Source organism: Haematobia irritans, chromosome 1 (genome assembly GCF_050003625.1).
Source record: "Haematobia irritans isolate KBUSLIRL chromosome 1, ASM5000362v1, whole genome shotgun sequence".
Taxonomy (NCBI): Eukaryota; Metazoa; Arthropoda; class Insecta; order Diptera; family Muscidae; genus Haematobia; species Haematobia irritans.
Window position 1 is genome coordinate 253,812,897 of NC_134397.1, and position 15,050 is coordinate 253,827,946.

At 30.6% G+C, this 15,050-nt stretch overlaps 6 non-coding genes across 6 annotated transcripts; all 6 read right to left on the bottom strand.

Moving 5' to 3' along the window:
* Nucleotides 1-3: 3 nt before the first annotated feature.
* TRNAE-UUC (transfer RNA glutamic acid (anticodon UUC)) lies at nt 4-75 on the bottom strand. Its single transcript has one exon. It is a non-coding gene; the product is annotated as a tRNA-Glu (tRNA).
* Nucleotides 76-5,541: 5,466 nt separating this feature from the next.
* On the bottom strand, nt 5,542-5,613 carry TRNAE-UUC (transfer RNA glutamic acid (anticodon UUC)). Its single transcript has one exon. It is a non-coding gene; the product is annotated as a tRNA-Glu (tRNA).
* A 255-nt stretch (nt 5,614-5,868) lies between these two features.
* On the bottom strand, nt 5,869-5,940 carry TRNAE-UUC (transfer RNA glutamic acid (anticodon UUC)). Its single transcript has one exon. It is a non-coding gene; the product is annotated as a tRNA-Glu (tRNA).
* Nucleotides 5,941-7,475: 1,535 nt separating this feature from the next.
* On the bottom strand, nt 7,476-7,547 carry TRNAE-UUC (transfer RNA glutamic acid (anticodon UUC)). The gene has a single exon. It is a non-coding gene; the product is annotated as a tRNA-Glu (tRNA).
* Nucleotides 7,548-7,857: 310 nt separating this feature from the next.
* Nucleotides 7,858-7,929, bottom strand: TRNAE-UUC (transfer RNA glutamic acid (anticodon UUC)). Its single transcript has one exon. It is a non-coding gene; the product is annotated as a tRNA-Glu (tRNA).
* A 527-nt stretch (nt 7,930-8,456) lies between these two features.
* TRNAE-UUC (transfer RNA glutamic acid (anticodon UUC)) lies at nt 8,457-8,528 on the bottom strand. Its single transcript has one exon. It is a non-coding gene; the product is annotated as a tRNA-Glu (tRNA).
* Between the last annotated feature and the right edge of the window lie 6,522 nt (nt 8,529-15,050).

The following is a 15,050-nucleotide window of genomic DNA, read 5'->3' on the forward strand; positions in this document are numbered from 1 at the left end:
ATATTCCCATACCGGGAATCGAACCCGGGCCTTCTGGGTGAAAGCCAGATATCCTAGCCACTAGACCATATGGGATATAAATGGTGAACAGAATTGGCCAATTTCATATTGGTAAGGACAATTCTAATTTCGAGATGGAGCTTCAAAAATTCTGCAGTTCCAAAAAAAGAATAAACATCGGAAAATTTTTAATAAAAATTTTTGATTAAAAACCCACATGTGACTGCTAGCGAAACTCGAGATTTTAATAGTCATACTAACAGGTTGGCTGATAAGTCCCCGGTCTAACAAAGAAAAACACATTTTTTTTGTCAAAATTCGTTTTTATTATTCAACATAGTTCCCTTCAAGAGCGATACAACGATTAAAGGGTGATACGGTCAAAATTTGGTCAAGGGAAAACGCTTGTAAATCGGTGAAATCGTTTATATAAAAAATCAAATTAAATTCCTTTTTCAAGTTCAATTAGTAAAAATTCAGGAAAAATATTCAGTTAGACTTTCGCTTTTCCAAATCCGAATTGCCGGGCCTCACGCTTGACACCTGCCATCAGATTTTGTACAGCCACCTTGTCTACCTTCTTCGCCGCAAAAAGCCAGTTTGCCTTGAACTGCTGCTCGTCCTTAGCAGTTTTTTGGTCTTCTCCCAGTATTTCTCAATTGGGCGGAGCTCTGGCGTGTTGGGAGGGTTCTCGTCCTTGGAAACCACCTGCACGTTGTTGGCGGCGTATCACTCCATGGCCTTTTTACCGTAATGGCAAGATGCCAAATCCGGCCAAAACAGTACGGAACAACCGTGTTTCTTCAGGAAAGGCAGCAGACCTTTATTCAAACACTCTTTCACGTAAATTTCTTGATTAACAGTCCCGGAAGCTATGAAAATGCTGCTTTTCAAGCCACAGGTACAGATGGCTTGCCAAACCAGATATTTCTTTGCGAACTTTGACAGTTTTATGTGCTTGATAATATCTGCTACCTTTCCCCTTCCTTTTGCCGTATAAAACTCCCGTCCCGGAAGCTGCTTGTAGTCGGCTTTGACGTAGGTTTCGTCGTCCATTACCACGCAGTCAAACTTCGTGATCATCGTCGTGTACAGCCTCCGGGATCGCGCTTTGGCCGTCGTATTTTGTTTATCATCGCGATTTGGAGTCACTACCTTCTTGTAAGTCGATAGTCCGGCTCGTTTTTTGGCTCGATGCACGGTTGTAAACGATACACCCAGCTTATTTGCGGCATCTCGGAGAGAGAGGTTAGGGCTTCGCTTGAAACTACCGGCAACTCTCTTTGTCGTCTCAGCGGCTTCCGCTTTTCGATTTCCCCCCGATCCAGACTTCCTGGCTGTCGACAAACGTTCCCCAAACACTTTAATTACATTTGTAACACTTGATTTGGCAACTTTTAGCGATTTTGCCAGCTTTGCGTGCGAGTAGCTCGGATTTTCGCGATGCGCAAGCAAAATTTTGATACGCTGCTCTTCTTGCTTGGACGGCATTTTGACAACTGAAGAGTAAATTCCAAAATCAAAATAGGAACAACATTCTACACACACACACCTTCAAAATGAGGGGTGTTCAGGTTTTTTAAATGCAAAATTGAAAGAAATACGTCAAGTTTATATTGACCAAATTTTGACCGTATCACCCTTTATGGGAGCTATATCTAAATCTGAACCGATTTCAATCAAATTTGGCACATATGACTATACTACTAATTGTGCTCCTAGTGCAAAATTTCAACCAAATTTGGCCAAAACTCTGGCTTCTGGGGCCATATAAGTGCATATCGGGCGAAAGATATATATGAGAGCTATATCTAAATCTGAACCGATTTCAATCAAATTGAGTACAATTAACTACACTACTAATTGAGCTCCTAGTGCAAAATTTCAACCAAATTTGGCCAAAACTCTGGCTTCTACGAACATATTAGTCCATATCGGGCGAAAGATATATATGGAAGCTATATCTAAATCTGAAACGATTTCAATCAAATTTGGAATACATGACTATACTACTAATTGTACTCCATGTGCAAAATTTCAAGCTAATCGGGATAAAACTCTGGCTTCTGGGTCCATATAAGTGCATATCGGGCGAAATATATATATGGGAGCTATATCTAAATCTGAACCGATTTCAACCAAATTTGGCACGCATAGCTACAACGCTAATTCTACTCCCTGTGCAAAATTTCAACCAAATCGGAGCAAAAATAGGCCTCTGCGGTCATATGAGTGTAAATCGGCCGAAAGCTATATATTGGAGCTATATCTAAATCTGAACCGATTTCAACCAAATTTGGCACGCATAGCTACAACGCTAATTCTACTCCCTGTGCAAAATTTCAACTAAATCGATTTCAACCAAATTTGGCACGCATAGCTACAATGCTAATTCTACTCCCTGTGCAAAATTTTAAGCAAATTGGGGTAAAACTCTGGCTTCTGGGGCCATATAAGTCCATATCGTGCGAAATATATATATGGGAGCTATATCTAAATCTGAACCGATTTCTTCCAAAATCAATAGGGATCTATTCTGAGTCAAAACACATATTTGTGCCAAATTTGAAGTCGATTGGACTAAAACTGTATTTAAAAAATTTATTCACGGACAGACGGACATGGCTATATCGACACAGGAGCCCACCCTGAGCATTTTTGCCAAAGAAACCATGTGTCTATCTCGTCTCCTTCTAGGTGTTGCAAACATATGCACTAACTTATAATATCCTGTTCCACAGTGTGGCGCAGGGTATAAAGAAGTGTGAAAGCCACAAGAGAACCAAAATAAGGGCCCTATGGCCAAGATTGGGCGATACATAACATATATATGGGAGTTATATCTAAATCTGAACCGATTTCGATGATTTTTTGCAGGTATATTTAGTACTATAGAATATAACATTCTGCCAAATTTGAGTAAGATCGGTTAATAAATAAGGGTTTTATAGTTAAATTTGGAAAAATCGGGCGATACAAATATATGGGAGCTATATCAAAATCTGGATAGAATTTGATGAAATTTTGCACACTTTAAAGGTACTATAAAAAATTACTTTGTGTAAAATTTGAAGACAATCGGGTAATAAATAAGCGCAGTATGATTTTATTAGTCGAAATCGGGCGATACATATGTATGGGGCTATATCTAACCTTGATCCAATTTGTTTCCAAATTCAACAGTGTTTGTCCTTTTATCAAGAAAACACGTTGTACCAAATTTTATCAAAATCGGTTAATAACAGGTTGGCTGATAAGTCCCCGGTCTAACAAAGAAAAACACATTTTTTTGTCAAAATTCGTTTTTATTATTCAACATAGTTCCCTTCAAGAGCGGTACAACGATTATAACAACCTTCCAATTTTTTGATACCAATTTGGTAGTACTCCTTCGGTTTTGCCTCAAATCCTTTTGAGGTCTGAGAACAAGAAAAAGTCGCTGGTGCCAGATCTGGAGAATACGGTGGGTGGTGAAGCAATTCGAAGAGCAATTCATGAATTTTTGCCATCGTTCTCAATGACTTGTGGCACGGTGCGTTGTCTTGGTGGAACAACACTTTTTTCTTCTTTAGATGGGGCCGTTTTGCCGCGATTTCGACCTTGAAACGCTCCAATAACGCCATATAATAGTCACTGTTGATGGTTTTTCCCTTCTCAAGATAATCGATAAAAATTATTCCATGCGCATCCCAAAAAAACAGAGGCCATTATGTTACTTTGCCAGCGGACTTTTGAGACTTTCCACGCTTCGGAGACGGTTCACCGGTTGCTGTCCACTCAGCCGACTTTCGATTGGACTCAGGAGTGTAGTGATGGAGCCATGTTTCATCCATTGTCACATATCGACGGAAAAACTCTGGTGTATTACGAGTTAACAGCTGCAAACACCGCTCAGAATCATAAACACGTTGTTGTTTTTGGTCAAATGTGAGCTTGCGCGGCACCCATTTTGCACAGAGCTTCCGCATATCCAAATATTTATGAATGATATGACCAACACCTTCCTTTGATATCTTTAAGGCCTCTGCTATCTCGATCAACTTCATTTTACGGTCATTCAAAATCATTTTGTGGATTTTTTTGATGTTTTCGTCGGTAACCACCTCTTTCGGGCGTCCTCTGAGTTCACCGTCCTCCGTGCTCATTTCACCACGCTTGAATTTTGCATACCAATCAATTATTGTTGATTTCCCTGGGGCAGAGTCCGGAAACTCATTATCAAGGCAAGTTTTTGCTTCCACCGTATTTTTTCCCTTCAGTAGTATTTTGTCAAAACACGAAATTCCTTTTTTCCATTTTTTCACAATAACAAAAGTTGCTTCACAAAAGACGCTCTATCTCACAAACTAATTGACTTACAGACGTCAAATTTTGACGCGAATCATACGAAGGTTGGTACTATATAAAAATAATATGCATTTAATACTAGCGACGCTATCTACACGCTCACAAAAAATCGCTTCTGTAACATATACTCCCAAACATATTTTGCTTCAAGCATATACATTTTTGGGTATTGCCCAAACATTTATATGTTTGATCTCTTCCAATATATTATATGTTTGAAAGCATATTGGTCTAAACAATATATGTTTGGGTAGTCTAAGTTCCAAACATTTTGTATTTTTGCATCCAAATTCAATAATGTTGTCTTCCAAAAACCAATATGTTATTATGTGAGCATATAATATGTTTGGAAGCATTTTGCACCCAAAAATATTATATGCTTAAAAAAAATTCTCCCAAACAATATTGCGCTCAAAATTGTATTTATATATTTACAATCATAATCAATTACGAAAATAAACAGGTTATATAGGTGCTAACAACATAGGTTTTCGACCTGAATGCTCAAAATTTTGTTTCTGCCTAATTGTATATTCCCCGACATCTTTCTCACTTCCACGAGATTTTTTAGTTCTTAGCACCTTTTTCTGTAATACAAACATTGTAGAAGAAATTATTCAATTTTATGATTTTTTTATTTTAATATTACCTTTTTCCGGACGGGGATTCGAACAGCGGACCACACAGTTTGTAAGAATCAAAGAAGTAGCTGATCAATTGCCCAAGGAAAAATAAGATGTTAATTTTGTAATAACAAGCAACAACCACCAACTTAATTCAATATCGCTCCCTGTTAAATAGCGCACCAAGCTACTAAACACATATATGTTTATAGGCTATTTCTAAATTAATATATGTTTGCATCCAAGCATATTATATTTACAAACATTTTATGTCCTAAACATAATATGTTCTAACATATTAACATATATGTCCCAAACATGTTATGCTAGTTTATGAACATTATATGCTTGCACTCAAAAATATTGTGTTTAAAAATTTGTGTTCCAAACATATAATGTTTATAGCCAAACATATGAAAAACAGTCTTTTTCATCCGTGTATGTATCAGACCGGGGACTTATCAGCCAACCTGTTAATAACAGAGTTCACTGCTGTTTTATAATTATTTTTTTTTTATAAATTGGTAAGTATAATTTTGTTATCAATTGACTTTATTAAAAATAAATTGTCTTCCCATACCGGGAATCGAACCCGGGCCTTCTGGGTGAAAGCCAGATATCCTAGCCACTAGACCATATGGGACTTAAAGGGTGAAGTAAAATAAGACTGCCCGGTTTGACATTTCGAATTATTCCTCATATTGGTAAGGACAATTCTAATTTCGAGAGGTGAAAACCAAATATTCCAGCCACTATACCATGTGGAACATGGAAGCCGAGAAGAAGAAGACTGCCCGCCAACATACCAATTGTTGCCCATATTGGGCATAACCACAACCAGCAGAAATATTTTTATTATCAATTACAATCAATGAGTAAATTTATTTAAAAAAATATCTTCCCATACCGGGAATCGAACCCGGGCCTTCTGGGTGAAAGCCAGATATCCTAGCCACTAGACCATATGGGATATAAATGGTGAAGAGAATTGACTTTATTAAAAATAATTTGTCTTCCCATACCGCGAGTCGAACCCGAACACTACGCCATATAGGACATGGAAGCAAATTTCCGCACTGGTGTTACTTTATTTGTGAATTGATTTTGGTATATCAAGATACGCGTGTTCGCGTGTTCAAATGTGGTCCCAAAGATTTATGGCCGGGAGAAGTGGTAACATGTTTGGAACGGATTATCCTGCCAGCATGGCATAACTACTGTTGTAAAGTGTTAGGCAGAACCTTTGTGTCACCTTTTACCAGAATTGATTTGATATGCGCTAATACGCCCGTTCAAATGTGACCAATTTCATCTTTGATTTCTGTCCGGAACCTGTTGCCACTATTGTCCCTATCCCTAGGAAGCAATTCTCCGCATTGGTGTCCCTTTATTCCAGAATTGATTTTGGTATATACGCCTGTTCAAATGTGACTAATTTCATGTCGGATTTTGGGGCGGGGCCAATTGCCATATCTTTGGAACGGTGTATTCTGCCCCCATGGCATAACCAGTGTTGTGAATTCCTAGGAAGCAACTGCCCGATGTTTTATTAAGCTGACTTAGACTTCTCTTCTGAGTGCTGCCCGATTCTATGTTTAGCTAAATGACAAGGGACCTATTTTTTATAGCCGTATACGAATGGTGTTCCATATTGTGTCGAAACCACTCAAAGAAGCTTTGGCAGGCATCCAATCCCCATCATTGGAACGGATTATCCTGCTGACATGAAATAACCACTGTTATAAAGTGCTAGAAATCACCTTTCCGAATTGATGTACTTTATTCCAGAATTGATTTTGATGTACCCAGCATGCCTGTTCAAATGTGACCAATTTCATATCGGATTTCTAGCTGGGAGCTGGGGTCATAACTCTGGAACGGTTTATCCACCTGTTGTAAAGTTCTGGAATCACCTTTTTGGATTGATTACATTATTTCAAAATTGATTTTATATCTCCAGATATGTCTCCGCCCACATGTGATTGCTAGCGATAATTGAGTAATTCGAGATTTTAATACTAATACTAATAACAGAGTTCACTGCTATTTTACAATTTTTTTCTACAAATTGGTAATTATAATTTGTTAACAATTGACTTTATTAAAAATAAATTGTCTTCCCATACCGGGAATCGAACCCGGACCTTCTGGGTGAAAGCCAGATATCCTAGCCACTAGACCATATGGGATTTAAAGGCTGAAAAAGAATAAGACTGTACGGTTTGACATTTCGAATTATTCCTCATATTGCTAAGGACAATTCTAATTTCGGGAGTAGAAAGCCACATATCGCAGGCACTAGACCATGTGGAACATAGAAGGCGAGGAGAAGAAGTCTGCCCGCCCACTTACCAATTATTGACCATATTGGTAAAATCAATCTCTAATTTCGAGATTGACCTTCAAAAAACCCAATACGTCGACAAAATGGGACAACCAGCATAAATCGTTTTATTATTTTTTATGCAATTTGTCAATTATTTAATTTATTTAAAATAAATTGTCTTCCCATACCGGGAATCGAACCCGGGCCTTCTGGGTGAAAGCCAGATATCCTAGCCACTAGACCATATGGGACTTAAAGGGTAAAGAAGAATAAGACTGCCCGATTTGACATTTCGAATTAGTCCTGATAATGCTAAGGATAATTCTTATTTCGAGAGGTTAAAGCCAAATATCGCAGCCACTAGACCATGGGGAACATGGAAGCCGAAGAGAAGAAGACTGCCCGCCAACTTACCAATTATTGGCCATATTGGTAAGACCAATCTCTAATTTCGAGATTGACCTTCAAAAACCCAATACTTCCACAAAATGGAACAACCAGCAGAAATCTTTTTATAAATATTTTTTATACAATTATTGAATTTATTTAAAATAAATTATTTTCCCATACCGGGAATCGAACCCGGGCCTTCTGGGTGAAAGCCAGATATCCTAGCCACTAGACCATATGGGATATATGCATTTTTTCCTTCTCATTTTGAAGTACTCGGACTAATGTGAGTGGCGATCTGTATATTGGTTTTAGTCTAAAATGGGGGACAAGGATATCCGCAAAGATTTCAAGAAATCAATTCGGAATATCGGACGACCTATAATAGCCCATTCATTTTAAGCTCGTCTATCCGAAGCCTAATATCTTGGTTGCCGTAAAGGGTATTAAGTTCGAGTAAATCTGTAAAAGTCTTGGAAATCTTTATTAATACTACGAGCCTTTTACCATATTATTTTTGAATTTTGCATATTCATATGACAAGTGAACCAAACTCATATAATGGCCTGTTCGTAAACTAAAAAAAAATCAAATTAAACTAAAATATCAATTTTCTCCGAAAACCTCGCACTTTGCCAGGAATTCATCAAAGAGTGATTTCGTTCGAGGTGAACGAAAATTTCAAATTTTTAATTTTTTCTTTCAAAGCCAGGCCTATATTCAATTAATTCAAATATTTAATATGACTAATTATTAATTTAAAAAACAACTTCCCATACCGGGAATCGAACCCGGGCCTTCTGGGTGAAAGCCAGATATCCTAGCCACTAGACCATATGGGATACAAAGTCAAAACGAAGATTTTCATATCACAGTGAAGCAATCATATAAACTCATGTAAAAAATGCACATATTCCAAAGCTTTATGGTGAATTTAGTGGTAATACATAAAGCTTTATGGGCACTCGAGTCTAATAATATAAGCAATTATTAAGAACGCAATAATTCAAGAAGCCAAAAGTTTTGGGTTCTGAAAGCTTTTAACTTAACATTTTGGATGACAGCCAACAGATGACATTCGTAGTAAAGTTTATGAAGAGGAACGAAACTTTACAAAGCCAAGACAAAAACCAATTGTAATAGATTAGGAAAAGTGGTCCGATATGGCCCATTTGCAATAGAATCTGACCTACACCAACAATAACTACTTGTACCAAGTTCCAAGTTGATGGCATGTTTTGTTCGGAAGTTAGCGTGATTTCAACAAACGGACGGATTTTACTTCTATAGACAATTTTGTGAAAATTTTGTCAAAATTATATTTCTATAGAAAAATTTGTCAAAATTTTATTGCTATTGAAAATTTTGTCAAAATTTTATTTCTATAGAAAATTTTATTTCTATAGAAAAGGTTGTCAAAATTTTATTTCTATAGAAAATATTTTCAAAATTTTATTTCTATAGCAAATTTTTTTAAAGTTTTATTTCTATAGAAAATTTTATCAAAATTTTATTGCTATTGAAGATTTTGTCAAAATTTAATTTCTATAGAAAATTTTCTTAAAATTTTATTTCTACAGCAATTTCTTAAAATTTTATTTCTATAGAAAATTTTGTCAAAATGTTATTTCTATAGAAAATTTTGTCAAAAATTTATTTCTATAGAAAATTTTCTTAAAATTTTGTCAAAATTTTATTTCTATAAAAAATTTTGTCAAAATTTTATTTCTATAGAAAATGTTGTCAAAATATTTTTTCTATAGAAAATTTTGTCAAAATTTTATTTCTATAGAAAATTTTGTCAAAATTTTATTTCTATAGAAAATTTTGTCAAAATTTTATTTCTGCAGAAAATTTTCTATAAAAAATTTTGTCAAAATTTATTTTCCATGGAAAATTTTGTCAAATATATATTTCTATAGAAAATTTTGTCAAAACTTTATTTCGAAATTTCCAAATTTTATTTCTATCGAATATTTTGTCAAAATTTTATTTCTAAGGAAATTTTTGTCAAAATTTTATTTCTATAGAAAATTTTGTCGAAATTTTATTTTTATAGAAAATTTTGGCAAAATTTTATTTCTGCAGAATATTTTCTTAAAATTTTATTTCTATAGAAAATTTTGTCAAAATTTTATTTCTATTGAAAATTTTGTCAAAATTTTATTTCTATTGAAAATTTTGTCAAAATTTTATTCCTATAGAAAATTTTGTCAAAATTTTATTTCGATTGAAAATTTTGTCAAAATTTTATTTCCATAGAAAATTTTGTCAAAATTTTATTTCTATAGAAAATTTTCTTAAAATGTTGTTTCTATAGAAAAATTTCTCAAACTTTTATTTCTGGAGATAATTTTCTTAAAATTTTAGTTCTATAGATTTTTTTGTCAAAATTTTATTTCTATAGAAAACTTTGTCAAAATTTTATTTCTATAGAAAATTTTGTCAAAATTTTATTTCTGCTGAAAGTTTTCTATAAAAACTTTTGTCAAAATTTAATTTCCATGGAAAATTTTGTCAAATTTTTTTTCTATAGAAAATTTTGTCAACATTTTATTTCCAAATTTCAAAATTTTATTTCTATAGAAAATTTTGTCAAAATTTTATTTCTATAGAAAATTTTGTCAAAATTTTATTTCTATAAAAAATTTTGTCAAAATTTTATTTCTATAGAAAATTTTGTCGAAATTTTATTTTATTTTATTAATATTTTCTTAAAATTTTATTTCTATAGAAAATTTTGTCAAAATTTTATTTCTATTGAAAATTTTGTCAAAATTTTGTTTATATAGAAAATTTTGTCAAAATTTTATTTCGATTGAAAATTTTGTCAAAATTGTATTTCTATAGAAAATTTTTTCAAAATTTTATTTCTATAGAAAATTTTGTCAACATTTTATTTCTATAGAAAATTTTCTCAAAATTTTATTTCTATAGACAATTTTATTTCTATAGAAAACTTTGTCAACATTTTATTTCTATAGAAAATTTTGTCAAAATTTTATTTCTATAGAAAAATGTGTCAAAATTTTATTTCTATAAAAAATGTTGTCAAACTTTTATTTCTGGAGATAATTTTCTTAAAATTTTAGTTCTATAGATTTTTTTGTCAAAATTTTATTTCTATACAAAACTTTGTCAAAAATTTATTTCTATAGAAAATTTTGTCAAAATTTTATTTCTGCTGAAAGTTTTCTATAAAAACTTTTGTCAAAATTTAATTTCCATGGAAAATTTTGTCAAATTTTTGTTTCTATAGAAAATTTTGTCAAAATTTTATTTCCAAATTTCAAAATTTAATTTCTATAGAAAATTTTGTCAAAATTTTATTTCTATAAAATATTTTGTCAAAATTTTATTTCTATAGAAAATTTTGTCGAAATTTTATTTTTATAGAAAATTTTGGCAAAATTTTATTTCTGCAGAATATTTTCTTAAAATTTTATTTCTATTGAAAATTTTGTCAAAATTTTATTTCTAAAGAAAATTTTGTCAAAATTTTATTTCGATTGAAAATTTTGTCAAAATTTTATTTCCATAGAAAATTTTGTCAAAATTTTATTTCCATAGAAAATTTTGTCAATATTTTATTTCTATAGAAAATTTTGTTAAAATTTTATTTCTATTGAAAATTTTGTCAAAATTTTATTTCTATAGAAAATTTTAACAAAATTTTATTTCTATGGGAAATTTTGTCAACATATTATTTCTATAGAAAATTTTGTTAAAACTTTATTTCTATAGATAACTGTGTCAAAATTTTCATTCTATAAAAGATTTTCTCAAAATTTAACTTCCATTGAAAATTTATTATTTAGACAATTTTGTGAAAATGTTGTCAAAATTTTATTTGTTTAGAAAATTTTGTCAAAATTTTATTTGTATAGAAAATTTTGTCAAAATTTTATTTCTGTTGAAAATTTTGTCAAAATTTTATTTCTATAGAAATTTTTTTCAAAATTTTATTTCTATAGAAAATTTTGTCAACATTTTATTTCTATAGAAAATTTTGTCAAAATTTTATTTCTGTAGAAAATTTTGTAAATTTTTTTTTCCATAGAAAATTTTCTCAAAATTTTATTTATGTGTTTACCTATACTTACCTGTACCAAATGCCATAAATCAAATTCACACAAATGCACCCACACAGGCTTTTCCATTTATTGATATTAAATCAATCTTATTAACATTATAATAATACAAAAATAAAATTAATAAACTTTCTCTCATTGATATTTTAAACCACATCGTTGCTCGTAAACAAAAATCTTTTGAAGTTTGATGGTTTTCTTGTATTCATCGTATCCCCATACTTACCTACCGTCTTCATTGAAAAAGAAAATATCCAATATTGAAAAAGTATATACATACATAAGTTTACATTTAATTGGCATTAATCTTTAATATCTTTGAACTTCTTAATACGCCATTCATTTGAATGAAAGGTTAATTTAGCTTGGCGGCATGATTTGATGCACTTTCACCTTACAGGAATATTATGGACTCCTGTTGTAATGTAGGATATATGCGTACATGCTTTATGGTCCGTATAAAGTTCAAAAAGTCACACTAATGTAATTAATATGCCTTTTGTCAATATAAAGATAAAAGCTGAACGTTTCCCGCATTCTCAGAAATTTCTGGCTGAATAAGACTAAGGACTATGTATATAATGAATTAAGGCAGAAAGATAATTCTACTACTTTTTGTTTGTACTACATAGAAACCACATATAAAAATAATTATAGAAATTGAATGAAAGCTGTGTCATCTATAGGTATACTTCGTTATTTCAGTGTATCGAAAACATCTTCAGTGTAACCTGCCTTCATTGTTAGTAGATAATTTTGAATTTTGCTTGGTTCACAAAAAGTTGTTTCATGGGAATTTACTCTGATAAAGATGTGCTGTTTAAAGAATGCTAACATTTTGGCATATTGAATGTGTTTTTTACGTATAAATACACATCTCAAAAAATATTCCCATGGGCCACTGTATGATATTCACTAGTCACACATTCACATACCCCCACCATACAAGTTGACAATGTTTAAGAACATAAAATTGAAGCATACCCTAGGGCTGTGAAATATTTACGATATGATCATCCATTCAAGGGGAAAAAGTTGTATACGATATAAATTCAATTTATAATCACCATACTTGTTTTTACAGTATAAAATTTAAGCATATCTTAGGGATGTTGGTTATTAAATGATATGAAGATCCGTAGGAACGGTTGCCACAGAATTTTACCAAAAATGAGTTGATTTTTTTACAGTTTGGTAGATTGGTAGATTTTTTGGTGTTTTAGTAGATTTTGCAAAACATTCCTCTACAACTAGGGCGTATATAAACAAAATACTATTTATAAAAAAATTTGAGAAAATTTTCTATAGAAATCAAATTTTGAGAAAATTTTTTCTATAGAAATAAAATTTTCTATAGAAACAAAATTTTGAGAAAATTTTCTACAGAAATAAAATGTTGACAAAATTGTCTATAGAAATAAAATGTTGACAAAATTTTCTATAAAAATAAAATATTGACAAAATTTTCTATAGAAATAAAGTTTTGACAAAATTTTCTATAGAAATAAAATTTTGACAAATTTTTCGATATAAATAAAATTTTGACAAAATTTGCTACAGAAATAAAATGTTGACAAAATTTTCTATAGAAATAAACTGTTGACAAAATTTTCTATAGAAATAAAATTTTGACAAAATTTTCTATAGAAATAAAATTTTGACAAAATTTTCTACAGAAAAAAATTTTGACAAAATTTTCTATATAAATAACATTTTGACAAAATTTTCTATAGAAATAAAATTTAGACAAAATTTTCAACAGAAAAAAAATTTTGACAAAATTTTCTATAGAAATCAAATTTTGAAGAAAATTCTATAGAAATAAATTTTCACAACTTTGTCAAAATGTTATTTCTATAGAAAAATTTGTCAACATTTTGTTTTATCTGTTTACCTATACACAGACGCACCCACACAGGCTTTTCCACTTATCGATATTAAATCAATCTTATTAACTTTATAATAATACAAAATAAAATTGATAAACTTCTCTCAAAATTTTCTATAGAAATAAAATTTTGATAAAATTTTCTATAGAAATAAAATGTTGACAAAATTTTCTATAAAAATAAAATGTTGACAAAATTTTTTATAGAAATAAAATTTAGACAAAATTTTCTATAGAAATAAAGTTTTGACAAAATTTTCTATAGAAATACAATTTTGACAAATTTTGGGATATAAATAAAATTTGGACAAAATTTTCTACAGAAAAAAATTTGACAAAATTTTCTATAGAAATAAGATTTAGACAAAATTTTCTATAGAAATAAAATTTTGACAAAATTTTCAACAGAAAAAAAAATTTGACAAAATTTTCTATAGAAATCAATTTTCACAACTTTGTCAAAATGTTATTTCTATAGAAAAATTTGTCAAAATTTTATTTAATCTGTTTACCTATACACAGACGCTCCCACACAGTCTTTTCCATTTATTTATATTAAATCAATCTTATTAACTTTATAATAATAAAAAATAAAATTAATAAATTTTCTATAGAAATAAAATTTTGACAAAATTTTCTATAGAAATAAAATTTAGACAAAATTTTCTATAGAAATAAAATTTTGAGAAAATTTTCAACAGAAAAAAAATTTTGACAAAATTTTCTATAGAAATCAATTTTCACAACTTTGTCAAAATGTTATTTCTATAGAAAAATTTGTCAAAATTTTATTTAATCTGTTTACCTATACACAGACGCACCCACACAGGCTTTTCCATTTATTTATATTAAATCAATCCTATTAACTTTATAATAATAAAAAATAAAATTAATGAATTTTCTATAGAAATAAAATTTTGACAAAATTTTCTATAGAAATAAAATCTTAACAAAATTTTTTATAGAAATAAAATTTTAACAAAATTGTCTACAGAAATAAAATTTTGACAAAATTTTCTATAGAAATACAATTTTGGAAAAAAAAATTCTATAGAAATAAAATTGTTGACAAAATTTTCTATAGAAATAAAATTTTGATAAAATTGTCAATATGGAAAAGAAATATGCTTGCAAATTTGTTTAGACAGTAGCCGACTATTAAACCTTTTGTCGGAAGGTTGCAGTGTGGTTTACTTTTGGGTTTAGTGAACTGCCTGAATTTATTCTGATAATTGGTTGATAGTTTTGCTGCAAGTAGAGGATGATGATGAGGAATGTGGTAATTCCGAAACGTGCGTCCATCCATCCATCTTGCAGTCTATAGGGCTTTGCCCAAATAAATTTGACCATCATTCTTTTCTTTTAAATTTGACCAACATTCTGTA